Raw genomic sequence first — 10002 nt, forward strand, 5'->3', positions numbered from 1 at the left:
AAAAATGACAAGTGCTGAAGAAGAAGTGGAGAAAGAGATACACTTATTCACTGTTGGTGGGAATGTTAAATGGTACAATTCCTGTGGAAGACAGTCTGGCAAGTCCTCAGGAAGCTAAGTATAGAATTGCCATATGACCCAGCAGTACCATTGTTAGGTATCTACTCAGAGGACATGAGGACAAGGACACAAATGGACATTTGCACACCAATGTTTATAGCAGCATTATTTACAATTGCCAAGAGATGGAAACAGCCAAAATGTTCATCAACAGATGAGTGGCTAAACAAGTTGTGGTATATACATACGATGGAATATTATGCAGCTGTAAGACGGAATAAAGTTATGAAGTATGTAACAACAGGGATGGACCTTAAGGACATTATGCTGAGTGAGATTAGCTGAAACAAAAGGACAAATACTGTATGGTCTCACTGATATGAACTGACATTAGTGAATAAACTTGGAGAATTTCATTGTTATCAGAGACCATCAGGAGATAGAAATAGGGTAAAATATTGCATAATTGGAGCTGAAGGGATACATATGGGGCAAAAGGACTGATTGTAAAAACTCAGAAATGGATAGCACAATACTATCTAACTGTAACAATTATGTTAGAACACGGAATGATGCTGAATGTGAGAATGATAGAGGGAGGTAGGCTGGAGGCACAAATGAAACCAGAAAGAAAGATAGATGATAAAGACTGAGATGATATAATCTGGGAATGCCTAGAGTATATAATTATAGTGACTAAATGTACAAATTTAAAAATGTTTTTGCATAAGGAAGAACAAAGGAATGTCATTCCTGCAGGGATGTTGAAAATAGATGGTAATTAATATTTTAAAATTTTAACTTATGTGTGAGATTAAAGCAAAAAATGTTTATTTGGTACAAAATTTATATTTCGACTAGTGCATTTCCTAATATAACTTATGTGGACAGCTTGATTGAACACCATAAATACATGGAACCTTGAGTAGGGCATAAGATTTTGTAGGTTTGTCCAGAGTGATGCCCTGTTAAATCCCAGAGTGATTTGAACAATGAGTAAAAATGTATTTGCAAAGTCCCCTTGGGGGGATAGTGAGAAAAGAGGAAAATTCAACTTCCTCAAGTGGAGAATTCTTGATATTCTCACAAGCAGTGGGGACAACCAAAGCAATAGGCTGAGTCCCAATCTTGGGGTTTGTTCATATGAAGCTTAACCCCACAAAGGATAGGTTAAGCCTACTTAAAATTAGGCCTAAGGGTCACTCCCAAGAGAACCTCTTCTGTTGCTCAGATGTGGCCTCTCTCTCCAGCCAATACAACAAGCAAACTCACAGCCTTCCCCACTGTCTATGTGGGACATGACTCCCAGGGGTGTGGACCTTCCTGGCAACATGGGACAGAAATCCTAGAATGAGCTGGGACTCAGCATCAAGGGATGGAGAAAACCTTCTCAACCAAAAGGGGGAAGAGCGAAATGAGTCAAAATAAAGTCAATGGCTGAGAGATTCCAAACAGAGTTGAGAGGTTATCCTGGAACTTATTCTTACGCATTAAATACATATCAGCTTATTAGTCAAGATGTAATGGAGAGGCTGGAGGGAACTGCCTGAAAATGTACAGCTCTGTTCCAGTAGCCATGTGTCTTGACGATGACTGTATAATGATATAGCTTTCACAATGTGCCTGCGTGATTGTGATAACCTTGTGTCTGATACTCCTCTTATCTACCTTATCAACAGATGAGTAAAACATATAGCATAAAAATAAATAATTGGGGGAACAAATGTTAAAATAAATTTAATAGATTGAAATGCTAATGATCAATGAAAGGGAGGGGGAAGGGGTATGGTATGTATGAATTTTTTTCTGTTGTCCTTTTATTTCCTTTTCTGAATTGATGCAAATGTTCTAAGAAATGATCATGATGATGAATATGCAACTATGTGATAATATCATGAATTACTGATTATATATGTACAATGGAATGATCATATGTTAAGAATGTTGAGTTTGTTTGTTGTATTTTTTGATTAAAAATTGATAAAAAATAATTAAAAATTAAAATTAAAATATGCATAACATATACTAAAAGATTGAACTATCATTGCCATACTGGAGTTCTATTAAGAAAAGAAAAACACTTGTGTATCTTATAGAGATCAATCATTTTGTAGGAAACTTGGTGACGTGTGAAAATAGATTTACTTGTTCAATTACAAAAAGTTCAGTACCTTTACTGCTTGCTTCATATTTGTCAGCTCTATATGTGAGATCTATATTTTATTAATCAAAATAACATATATTTTTTAAATGTGAAAAGCCACAAAAGGAGTACAGGTTGAGACAGACAGCCATTAGTATTAAACAATGCCTGAAGAAGCCAAATAATAGCTCCACAGAAAAGGAAAAGGAATTAGCATCATGGATGCAATACCCACTCCACCCATTCTCATGTTTACCACATAAACACCTTTAAATAAAAAAGCAGAACAATATTTTATACACCATTTTATATATCACATTTTAACAAAAAAGATGACCCTGATTGTGAGACAAAATATAACTATGTAATATGTAATAAAGTTTGCCAATTAAATTGATATCCTACTGATTTTATGATGTATCCAATTTTCACGCTAAAATTTAAATATAATGTAGGTTTTGGACTAGATGAATTAAAGGCTGTTTCAGTGATTATGAAAAAAAAAAAGAGTGTAATGAGTTCCAGAAACAAAAATGTTGAGAACCATTGATATGCAAGATAGATAATATTACCTATTATAGTTTGCTAGCTGCTGGAATGCAACACACCAGAGACTGACTGGCTTTTAATAAAAGGGGATTTATTTTGTTAGTTCTTCAGAGGAAAGGCAACTTTCATCTGAGGTTCTTTCTTACATGGGAAGGCACAGGATGGTCTCTGCTGGCCTTCTCTCCAGGCCTCTGGGTTCCAACAACTTTCCCTGGGGTTATTCCTTTCTGCATCTCCGAAGGCCTGGGCTGAGCTGCAAGTGCTGAGATGAAATATGGCGAGCCGCTTGGGCTGTGCCACGTTGTGCTCTCTCATTTAAGCACCAACCAGTTAAGTCAAACATCATTCACTGCAGCAGGCACGCCTCCTAGCCGACTGCAGATGTAATTAGCAACAGACGAGGGTCACATACCATTGGCTCATGTCCGCAGCAACAAAACTAAGTGCCTTCACCTGGCCAAGTTGACAACTGAATCTAACTACCACATTACCCTTACCTAGAAAATCAGAACAGCAGGGATACTAACACTTTATACTTTTTTTTCCTCACAGGTTTAGCAAAGGTCTGTTTCATTATTGACTGGCAGCATTTTTACAGATAAATACATTTAAATAATGTGAGTGGATAATCAATTTAACCAGAAGTAAGGAGACAAGTAATTATCTAAATATTCTTGTTCTGATCACCCCTCGATTTTTTCACCCTCTTGGGGAAAAAAAAATGGAAATATAATCAGGCCTAGTATCCATACTCAGAGTTTTCTGCAATAAGATTAAGTCTCCAATTCCAGATGAGTTAGCAAAAATTTCATAAAAGTCCTCCAGGTCTGTTCCAATGAAAGCAGAGTTATTGATTTTTTACAGCTAAGGAAGCAGTGGGATTGATGAATATTTAGCTGCAGTATCAATAGTTGATGCTTGATGTCCAAACTGAGTATCAAATAAGGTCTTTATATACTCTTTTACAAACTCTTGAACAAAACTCCAAATTCCTGCCCATCATCGATACTGGCATACACTGTCTAGCTGCAAACTTTCCTTCTCAGATTCAATTCAGCCCTGTCAGTTGTCAACTGGTCAAACTGCCAGCCCTTCAAATGCAAGGGCAGACCCGGCAAAATCAAAGTGAGTATCATGCCATGTTTTATTTGCACCTGTTTGTAAAAAGACTTCATTTTTCCACTTTCCTTTCCTGCATGTGTTGAGAAGCTGTTATCAAATGTCATTTTCAAGCCATGGCAAATCTGGTCCTATTTCTATTCCCAGAGTATTATCAGTGTTCCTGAGTTTCTATGAAAGTTAGGCCGTGTCACCCCATTTTTATGTGAGCTTCAAGATTTCACTAACTTTTCTGGCATGACTGTTTTCACATCCAGTTTCATCAAATCCAAATTAAATACTTTGTTGAAAATACCTCTGGTTGCTTTGCTAAAGTTTGCATATAACCAGAGATTTCATTGGCCTTACTAATGTCTACCCTTAAATCACCTTGATGAGGCCTCAGAGGGGCGCGGTTTGAGGGCTTTTTGAGCAGAATGGCTACTAGCAATGCTGACTGGCTAAGCTGCGGCAGCTGGAAAGCGAAGTGAAGAATAACTTATATTTATGACTCCTACTCTACTGTGGTGGTGCGTTTTTCTTCTTTCTCCTCCTATTTGTGGTTTGTTTTAATAACTATGTATTTATCATCATAATTACTTTTTTCTTTTTTTGTGAAAAGTAACCTATATACAAAGGTATATGTAATGAAATATTTCAAACATAAAGAGAAGTCTAGCACATAATACAACACACATAGATGTTTTGTCACATTTATCACTGTCAAGTTTTGGTGAAAATTTTGCCTTTTAAAAAAAGATAACACTACACATGCAAATGAAGTACCCTTTTCTCTTAGATCCCATTTCTTTTTCTCTCTCCCCAGAAGTAAATAGCATTATGAATGCTTTTTATGGATACACAATAACTAGTGTCTTTCAATAAAGTTTTACAAGATTCTCCATTAAAAAAAAAAGTAACTTATATACAAAAAAAGCAATACATTTCAAAGCACATCACAACAATTAGCCTCAAGATCAAGGGCTTGGCCTATTGATTTGGGTGTCCCTAACGTTTGACACAGTATAAAGGGATTCCCTGATAGTAAAGTTTAATAGTTCCATATTTTTTCACCCATGCCTCAAGGGACTTTGCCAATAGTTTTTGATTATCTATTTAATATACTCTGGGATATATCCAGGCATTACATTAAGCTATACAGGATTAAAGGCCCTCATTCTTACTCTGGGCTCCCTGTGTTTGGATTGTTTAAATGATCTGTACAGATAGGTTGAGTTAGATTATGTGCTACAGAAAATTTAGGTTATGGACAAAATAAACCTTTCTTCTTTGGGTCTTAAAGAGTATACGAGGTTCTAAAATACACACAATGTCCTCCTTACTCCTGTATCCTGAATTACCTTACTATCTACCTGATTGGTTTCATCCTTACCAGGTGGAATTTTGAAAATCCTTTTTAATGAAGAACTATATACATAGGCCACAATGAAGGGAACCTAGGAATTTGGTGGCACATAGAGATTTGGAGGCACTGAGAGACAAGTGTGAGATGCTATTAGCACTCTTAGACCTGAACTGGCAGGTAAAGAAATATGCGTATCAGATTCTGAGTGAGAATGACAGCTCTGGAGGAAGGGTCACCCAGCAGGACCTGCAGCAGCAGCAAGAGTTCTCACTGCCAGGACTGTGCATGCTTTTATCATAGCGTGAGCCATCTGGCCCTGGGAAGAACAAAACCACATTAGCAAACTCACGCACATGGTCTTCCCCAGAGCATACTCAGTGCTTATCAGCTGTGTATTCATTTCTGTCTTCTCAGATTCTCCTTTCCAATTTCACACAGAATAAATGCCTTCTTTTTTCTGAAGCAGAGGGTATACATTAGGTGTGGGTACAAGTAGATTACCCTGGAATTTAGCAGGTAAAGGGAGGGCAGCCCAGTTTTCCAGCAGCTATGAAATACAGCTCTTGGCCATTCCTTCTGAATCCTGTACAGGTGCCGCTTTGGGCAAGAAGAGAATGGACAAGTAGACTAGTATCTGAAAGGCCTTAAAGACAGCTCTTCTACCTAGGGGCACACAAATAGGCATGCCATGAAAAGAAAATATCACCCACAGGACTCTGGCTGGGCTGTGGTCAGTCCTGATAGGGCCACAACTAGCCTACACCATAGCATCTTTGCATGATCTAGAAAAATGTCTGTGCTCTGTGGAGACAGATTGTAAAAAGATGCCCTCACTGACAGGCCCAGTTCTGTGGGAGTATGGCTTGGGGAACAGAGGAGAGTGGGTGTCAGGCCCCATTTATGCCCTGGCTGGGTACCTTTGTCAAATGGACAAACTCCACAGCTTTGGACAGTGGCTCTGAGTCCTCATCTAGAGATGAAATATGACACACTTGTCACAGCCATTGTGACCCTGGGAAAAAGAGAGGTCTTATGTTACCATCCCAGAGCTGACTCAGAGTAAAATTACAACAAATTTTCAGAAGCTAAAAGCACAGAAAGATGAGTAGTAGCTGACAGTAGACCCAAAGAAACTGAATCCTAAGGTAGCAACAAGGAAAGTGAAGAAGCCATCAGAATTATACCACAAACCTGTCCCTAACCTCAAATGGGCTCAGAATCAGCCTCTCCCGTTTCCCTAGTATGTCCATTACTTTGAAGCAAGCTACACTTGCTATCATGAGAGTGCTGCTCTACAAGTGAGGCCAACAGGGACCCTGAAGTGGCTTTTCTAGCCCTCGGGGGCAGTGGCTACAGAGCTGACTATGATGGTACAGGACATTGCCCCTGCATTTCACTTCCTCTGATACTCTGGGTAGAGGTGGGATGGGAGAATTGTTTTGTATGTTTGGCAAATAGAGCGATGGACCTCTATATCTTGGTCTGTGGCGCCACAGTAGCTACAAAGTTTTGGGTGCGAGTATTCCAAGGCAAAGTCAGCACCTCTTGCAGTCCAGGTTTCCAGGAGCGCTGGAAGAACAAGACCCACTGTGCTCACCAGGCCGCCTGCGGCTGCAGGACTCTGGCAAACTGCCAGCCCATGCCTCTTGCTGCTCCTCCTCCTACCTTCCCAGGCCATGGGAAAAAGTTTCGTAAGGAACTTATTCCCCCATACCTAATAATTTAGCTCTGCTAGATAGATGAGAATACCCAGAACAGCAAACTTAAGTCCAGGTTCTGTGGGGACCTCCATTGTGATATTGCATTTAACACCTCATCACAGTTCCACATGGGCACTGTGGAAATGTCCAAGACTGTGAAGGCCTTTAGCTTCTCCCATACTTCAGCTGGGGCAGAGTGTAGGGAAATCTATTGCATGTTCTGTGATCCATGCTGAGACCCTTTCAGGGGGTCCACAAGGTCAAAACTATTTTCATAATAATACTAAAAGATCCCATGCCTTTTTCACTACATAGATATTTGGATCAATGGTGCAAAAGCAATAGTTGGTAAAACTGCTGGTACAAACAAGACAGGGACACCAAGATATACTCATAGACTAGTAGTCATTGTATTCTTTATTACTACATATCCGTAGGGGGGAAAGACAATTTCATTTAAAAATGTCCTTGGTGAAGCAGAAAAATTATTGATTTTATTATATCTCAACACTTTTTAACGTTCTGTGTGATAAATTTAGCAGTATGTATTAAGCTGCACACCATGGTAAGATGTTCGTCATAAGGAAAAACACTTGTGCCATTTTGAGTTTCAAGCTGAACTAGCCAAATTTTCATGAGACATGATTTTTGCTTGAAAGAATAGCTGAAAGACAAATATGCTTATTCAGATTCAGATATTTGATCAAAATTTAAAGAGTGAGCCCATTCCTTTAAGAAAAACAACTGGCAATATTTGTTGCCAATTATAACATTTGAGCTCTCAGGAAAAATGACAATTTGGGAAAACTTGACATCAACTAGACAGCGTCCCAGTACCTTCCTTATAGATTTTTCTATGGTTAAAGTTTCACATTTTATTTATATGAACAGGTGTGATATTTTGATGTTGTATAATAAAATGTGCCAGCATTTGAAAGAGCTACATAATTCAGTGAACCAATATTGTCACATGATGAATGGGTAAAAGATCCATTCAAAGAATAAAATGAACTAATAGATTTTAATGTCACTGAGTATGAAAAGTTCCTTGTTATAGCTTCAGATTTCACATTACAACTAACCCTTAAGAAACAACCACTTGTCATTTGGTGGAGTATCACAGAAGAATGTCCAGGGAGCACAAGGGTAGTTCAGTGGTAGAATTCTCACCTGCCATGCGGGAGACCCAGGTTCGATTCCCACCTTCCCCAAAACAAACTTTTAAGCAAACAAACAAACGAAACATCAAACAAGCAAAAGTAATTCAACAAAATGGTGCTGCAATAAGGGGATACTCACATGGAAAAAGAATGAAATGTGACCCCTGCCATATAGCATACAAAGGGAAAAAAAAAGGAAGAATGTCCCGTTTTCTGAAAAGGCTACCATGATACTCCTACCTCTTACAATTACATATCTTTGTGATGCTTGATTTCCCTCCTATACTACACCCAAAACATGTTAAAACAGACTGAGTGCAGAAGCATAAATGAGAACCCTCCTGTCTTCTATTAAGCCAGACATTAAGTGATTTGTGAACATGTAAATCAATGTGCCTTTTCTCCCTATATATTTTTGTTTTAAAAATATGGTTTTTCTATTAAAATATGTTATTTATGCTAACTTGTACCAGGTTTATAGTAATTATTTTTAAATACATTAATACATAGTTTAAATTTTGTACTGGAAATTTAATTTGGAAAATGTAATTTTCTTAGATTGTATTATTTCTGTATAATCACTTTATTATAGTTACTTTTAGATGAATTTTTTTTTGTAATAAAAAGTTTTCCTTACTTTTACTTTCTAATATGGCAAATTTACCCATCTAAATAAAAGTAAGTTGGGGTTCTCAATCATTTTCAGAGTTTAAAGGGGCTCACAAGCCCAAAAGTTTGAGAATTGCTGCCCAGAGTCAACATTTTTGAAGGTCAAAGAAGCCAGAACATATTTGGAGCTGGCTTACTGGACAGGTCCATGGGAAGGGGACATAGAAAAAGTGGAGCATGCTGAGTTTGCTTAACAAAGTTGATCCAGAAGTTGCATGTACCATTTCTGCTCACATCCCATTGGTCAACCTCAGTCACATAACCACACCCAACTACCAGTGAGGCTAGGAAATGAGATCTCTCAGATGGTCTTTGCCATATTCCCAAAATTGGACCTTGGGGACATTCAAGGATAGGCTTTCCTAAGTTGTGTTACAGTGACCAGCACTGCCTAGTTTAGGGTTCATGTGGACCATCTTTGGGAATACAGGAGACTGTGAGCTAATAGTCTATGATACTTTAATGCAATAAGCTCAACTGAGGCTCCCCTGGAAAATGGTCTATAAATGTGCATATGCCCACTCAAACGCCCCCTGGTTATAATAGCTGGACCCAAGAGCTAGTTGAGCAGTCAGGAACAAGCAGATACACACACTGATACTGCACAAAGACTTCACATTACTGTGGTCCGCCAGAACCCTCTGAGGGCACATGAGAGGAGAATGAATCCTCACCTCAGGTGTCGTGTGTCTAGTACCAAAAGGGAGACGAGCTTCTTTGGGGGACTCTGGCCCCCAAAAAAGGGCAGGTGCCATTTCCTGAGAGAAAACTTTTTCTTCTCTTGTTTGCTCCAGGAAGACCTTCCATAAGCAGCATGTTTGAACAACCACCCTGGCTCCATTGGCAAGTGGATGCAGCGTGTTCTTCTCTGGGACCTAAACGCACTGCAGCGGGGCTGGTCACCAGGAATCTGCGAGCCCAGTCCATGCAGTTCACACAGGATACCTGACTGCTAAACTCAGCCGCTTGCTTCAGCGGATCCCCAGCACAATTTGAAACATCCCACTTCTTTTCATCTTATTGTTGGTCTTCAAAGTGGAGACAGTAAAAAACTATTCAGTTCATAGAGCTATTAAGAAACTCAAGTGATTTATTTGCAAACACAGTGCACCAAAAAGGGAAAAGAGAAAAATAAACAAAAAATTTAAAGTACAAGCAGCTACTAGTTGCTATGGCTATTACCCCCTGCTCAGCAGTCTTTGGGTCACTTACGATTTCTGTGTCATAAGGTCCATGTGTCTTTCCTCCTTGCCATGC

At 38.9% G+C, this 10002-nt stretch overlaps 1 long non-coding RNA gene across 1 annotated transcript in view; it reads left to right on the forward strand.

Annotated features, from left to right (window-relative positions):
- Positions 1 to 9780, forward strand: part of LOC143659508 (uncharacterized) — a 97315-nt gene extending 87535 nt beyond the window's left edge. The window contains exon 3 of the long non-coding RNA XR_013163582.1: positions 9540 to 9780. This is a non-coding gene — a long non-coding RNA (uncharacterized LOC143659508). The remainder of the gene's footprint in view (positions 1 to 9539) is intronic.
- Positions 9781 to 10002: the final 222 nt, after the last annotated feature.

The sequence above is a fragment of the Tamandua tetradactyla genome, chromosome 2 (genome assembly GCF_023851605.1).
Source record: "Tamandua tetradactyla isolate mTamTet1 chromosome 2, mTamTet1.pri, whole genome shotgun sequence".
Lineage (NCBI taxonomy): Eukaryota > Metazoa > Chordata > Mammalia > Pilosa > Myrmecophagidae > Tamandua > Tamandua tetradactyla.